This window comes from Carettochelys insculpta, chromosome 4 (genome assembly GCF_033958435.1).
Source record: "Carettochelys insculpta isolate YL-2023 chromosome 4, ASM3395843v1, whole genome shotgun sequence".
In the NCBI taxonomy this organism is placed as follows: domain Eukaryota; kingdom Metazoa; phylum Chordata; order Testudines; family Carettochelyidae; genus Carettochelys; species Carettochelys insculpta.
In genome coordinates, this window is record NC_134140.1 from 131,864,551 (window position 1) to 131,869,887 (window position 5,337).

General features: G+C 41.7%; 1 long non-coding RNA gene across 1 annotated transcript; it reads right to left on the reverse strand.

Moving 5' to 3' along the window:
* Positions 1-297: 297 nt before the first annotated feature.
* On the reverse strand, positions 298-3,156 carry LOC142012214 (uncharacterized). The gene is made up of 3 exons (XR_012645287.1): positions 3,023-3,156; positions 2,445-2,544; positions 298-409 (listed from the first exon to the last, which is right to left on the reverse strand). It is a non-coding gene; the product is annotated as an uncharacterized LOC142012214 (long non-coding RNA).
* Positions 3,157-5,337: the final 2,181 nt, after the last annotated feature.

The window sequence follows — 5,337 nt, forward strand, 5'->3', positions numbered from 1 at the left end:
TGTGGTTTTGGCTTCGGTTTGGTTCAACTTTTTAATTATAACTTTCTTGATCAGTCTCCCTATTCTAGTGAGACCAGGATCAGCATCTGAATAAACGATTTTGCCCTTGACCATTAGCTCACCTTTGCCCTGAGGTTAGCAGCCTTGACATGCTGTCCTTCATTAATCAAATTCAGTTGTACAGTAAGATTGAAGTACTTGATAACGTCTTTCTGGAGTCATGAAGTATTACCAGCCAGTTGTGTCATTTTTACTGCTATCATCACAAAGAAGTGTAAGATGCAAAAGAATCCACAAACCTCTGAAAGAATTCACTGAGCTGGAGATAGGTATTTATCCAAGAGTGCAGATATACTGATGCTGTTCTCATCCAAGCAGTAACAGAGACGTAGCTGTGTCAGTCTGTATCCTAAATTTAAAGATTAACAAAATAATTTATATGGTGATTAGCTTTCATGGGACAGACCCACTTCTTCAGATGCAAACAGGTAAAGGTTTTGTTTTATATAAGGAAGATCAAACCTAACTAGCTGTTCCTGTCTTGGTGACACTGATTATAGTAGTCAAATGCAGCAACAGGAACTAAATGTAGCCAGAATCATATGCATAGCCATTTGGACCAAATCATTTCCCTGTAGCAAAACCCATGGAAGAGACCAGCTCTGCAGAATCTGTACCTAAGCATTGTGTAGGAGAGGCAGGATCTGGCCCCTGGGAGAATGAATTGCAAATCCCCACCCATTTCCCCTGCAGTGATCCTGTGGCTCTGCGTTGGTGTTGAAACCCTGGTCTCATTTAACCTCCCCATTTTGCCCCACCCACCAACAGTTCCCCTTTAAAGAGTGAGGTACAGTCCCCACTCCAGAGCAGGTGCAATGGGAAAGGCAGTATAATTCCAGCGGTGTAATATACTGGAGAGTCATAATTATTCTGTTGAAAATGCATTTCAGAAAAGGTGTATGATATTTTGACACCAGCTCATTAAATTGTTTCAAGACTTAAGGCAAAATTAAAATCAAGAGCATGTTGGAAACTGGTCAGTGCAATAATGAATATGCAGTTTACTGCTGCAAGGCTTCGCTGTGCATTGCTAATCTTTCAATTTAGAGGATATATGGTTTTTTTCCTCCTACCGAAGTATCTGAGAGAGAGGGTTGTAAAGGTTCGGCTCGGTGTAGAAGAAAGTTCTAAAATCTATTGAGCTTTAAGTATCTTTTTCTTAAGTTACTCATGTGGAAATATTATAAATTATAGGCTTTTGTGATAGGCACTTGAAAAACATCTCTCTGTAGCTTTGTAATTCCTCCACTCATCTTGACTGCACTGCAAGTCCCATAAAACACTAAAAAGCACCTTTCCTCAGCCAGACCAGACCAGTTTGGAAATCATCAGGCAAACCATCTCAGAGCTGTGGGGAGCCAAAAGAAAGGGCTAGGATTTGAAACACTGAGAGTGTTTGCACACACACCCATTTCCACACACCACACTGTTCACCTCACACTACACTCCCTGGCTAAAATGTGCCACATACAGTTCCCAATGGATTGATTTAATGATAAAATTACAGACTGTGTCAAAATCTGACTCATAATAACCGAAGCTTGCTATAATCTTAACTCTAGAAGGACAATCAGTTTCTCCACAGTGCTAACCAATGTTCAATTCATTTGAAAAACAAAACTAAATTAATAATTCTTTAGTTCCTCAGAAAATATTCACTCAGACTAACAGTAGCCTTCGCTACAATTTCATTTTCAGCAGTTGTGGAGCACCAATACCATCACACTATCTTAAACTACAACTTAAACACCACAACTTAAACTAGGGCCTACCAATATTGACTTGATGTTTTGGAAAGTTATATGTTTATTCATAATCCCAGGGCATATTGAGGGGAATGAAAATCCACAGCCTGATGGAAATCATTATTTTGTGGGTTGCCTCTTTGGCTTCAAGATGTTATTTTTTAAAAACATGCCTGGTAGGAAATACATTCAATGTGTTCTGAAACAGTCCAGTTTAATTTACACACTCCCAGAAAATCATCACAGGAGAAGAGTACTGAATACTAAAATTAAAATATTTTTCATTTTGCAAAGCTGATGTGAGAATGGACCAGCACAGCACAATATCCACACACATTCACGCTTTATCATGATGATACTGGGAGGTGGAGAGGGAGGGAGGGAGGAGGAAAGATTAGCCAGGCTGAGCGTGCATGCCTCTTTAACAAGCAGTTTAGTAGATAGCATTGAAATTAAAAGTTTAGGATTTAATGAAACAATTTTACAATTCTGACTTTAATCAACCATCTGTTTTTAATTAAACTGTAGAAAAATAAACAGCAAATAAAATCAGGATGCCCATAAATAGAGTACAGAGGAGAACAATGAGTCAATTTCAAAGACTAATTTCAGAGAGGGAAAGATGAACCAGTGACTTACCTCAGTTACAGACTGGAAAGAGGAAACAACAATACACCTACATCCTTCCTTTTTGATGCAACTAATTTCAGGTCTTTTGACAGAAATCTGAAAGGAAATACTAAAGACAGTTGCATATAAGTGTCTTTCCTGCAGAGTACCTATACAAAGTAGCTCTAGGCTTTCAAAGGAACACCAGTGAAAAAGCAGAGTGAACAAATTACAACTCAAAAATATAATTCTTACGAAATAAGAGAAAAAGAAGATTGCTGTTTTGAAAATTCCTTGTAGGTCTTATTAAATGTTAAGTGAACAAAGCCATAAATGAATTAAATTACACAGAGCCAGATTGACCCTTAGAATTTCACCCGTGTTCTCAAATTGACAGCATCAATTTGGCCCATTTGTCTCCAAGAAAAAGATGACAGACTGATCTTGCAAACCACTGAAGAGTTAAACTAAAATTTTCACTAAGAAGGCAGCTTTGCATTGGCTGGAATCATATAACTTTGCTAACTTGTCTCTCCCCAGCAAACTCCGCTACTTGCTATAGCAACACTTGAATATTAAATGCTTTGGTTGGGAGTTCAAACACTGACCTGTAATGAGAGCCTTGAGTTCAGCTTCAACGTTTCCTCACAGCAAACAATCTACAGGGGGCAAAAAAACCGATTTCATGGAATGAACTGTTAAAAAACCAAAAATCCTCACATAAGCTGTCCCTGAGGGGGGAAAAAAGAATCCACGAGCTTTAAATTGGCCAGGCAGATTTAAGAGAAGGAAAAAAAAAAAGGCAGCTTTCTGTTGCGTCAAAGAGCCCAGAGTGCAATAGAAACAGTGAACTGAGTTGTTAAACTGGAGAGCCTTGGCTGAAGACAGCTCTTCAGTATGCTTCCAGCATCCTCTCCCAGGGAAGGCTGGAATCAGTCCCAGTCCTCTTACCGAACAGCCATGCTGCTACCAGAGACAACCACTGAAGGACAGTTTCAGTACGCTTGCCATTTAGCTGGCTTTCTGATAGCGTGAGGATAGTTGGATACCGCTTGTGTGTGTATTTATGGATAGGAAGTGGGAAAACATCTATGCATATACCAACTGGCAATCTTGTCACTGCATTACCAGAACTTGTCAAGAGAACCGTATTGGCTGCTTAACCCACTCTTCAGGTTATTTGACATACACTTAGAAAACAGGGCTATCAAGTGACTAAAAAAGCTAATTGTGATTAGTTGCAGGGCTGCTGGGGTCTCTGCCCTCAAGGCAGGGTCCCCATGGCTGTGGGGCTGCCCCAGTCAGGGTCCCCGCCACTGTGGGGCTGCCCTCAGTGGGGTTCTACGCTCCAGCAGCTTGCAGCTGTGGAGCAGCTGTGGTTTCCCCAGCCTCGGCTGGGGCCCCTACAGACATGGGACCTGGGTCAGGTCTGCGCTGGGAGCAAGACAGGGCATTGAGCCCCGCTAGCAGCTCCAGCCCTGGAAACCCGGCTGGGGAAATCCTGGCAGCCTTTGGGCTTGGAGCCCCACCAGTAGCTTCATCCCTGGACATGGCTGTGCAGGGAACCCCAGCAGTTTCAGGGCTGGAAGCTGGCTGGAGCACAAAGTACCACTGGCCAGCACGCTTCAAAGCAGGGCTGTCATCTAACCCTCCTGCGATTAATGCATTATTTTTAAATGCATTAAAGCTGCCCTGCATTAATCACAGGTGTTAACGCGAGTTAGTGGAGAGCCTTTTTAGTTTTAGGAAGGAGCTGTACTTATACAATCTTCTCTTACTTAGTGACAGAGATTCCATAGTGGTTCACAGACTATTTGTTAGTGGTTTGCCTTTCGTTATACCTGGCCAACTCATTGTGTGCAGGGAGGTAGCCCAGGTATAACTGCCTTTAGTGGTATTGCACAGGAATAGTTATGCAGAGAATATTCACACATCAATTAACAATTGTATCATCACAACACTGTGTGCAGGTGGAACAGAAAGAGGTAAAATAAAAATAGCCGGGCGGGGGCGGGGGAAGGAGTGCTATAGTTAAAGGATGGGCAGTAGCCACACATACCAGAGACTGCCTAACACTTCCAGTTATAAAGCAGTTTTCAGGTGCCTTTTGCTTTTGAAATTCCAGCCTCAATGACTGAAATGCAATCCATCTAGTATCTGCATGAGGCTGAATTTTTATAAGTTTGATCCAAAAAGATTTAGTTGTTTTTGAGCATGAGATCAATGAAAAAAATCAGTACTTTGGACTACACAATTTTTTTTTTAAACTGGGGTTTGGAACGGAGACCTGAGAATAAGGAGAAAGGCAGCTGTGGGGCCAGAGGTGCCTTTTTGTCCTCCATGAAAATCCATCCAGGTTTGACTAAGTCAGGGGTGAGCAAACTATTCATGTCAGGCCCCACTTTTCACCCCTGTAATTAGCAGGGCACCCCAACCAGTCTAATGTAATTCAAACCGACAAATTTCAGTTGTGTTCATATGAAAACCTCCCCCCACTTTTGGCATGTGTAAGAAAATAAGTGTGTAGAATGTAAAAGCTTCATTAATTGGCATATAAATATGAATACACATACATAAAAGTAGTCACATATTTCAACATCTTTAATGAGACAGATGAGCCTGAGACCCTGCAGCCAATTGTGCTGTAGCTCCCTCTGCACTTTGCTCAGCCCTGGACTAAGTTATAAATGATGGCAAACTGCTATTCGTGCACACACCCCAGGCTGTCACACTGATAGTATAGTAACAGTAGGACAGAGAGTTGGATATCTGCTGGACTCAACACATCTCCATCAACTCCTCCGTGGCAACCTCAAACTCCAGTTTCCTCTGTGTGGCAGCTCAGACTTTTCTCATGAAGTTCCACACAAAACACTCTAAAGTAAAGCAGGTAATCATGGGGTAAAAAGGAAGGTCTCTCATG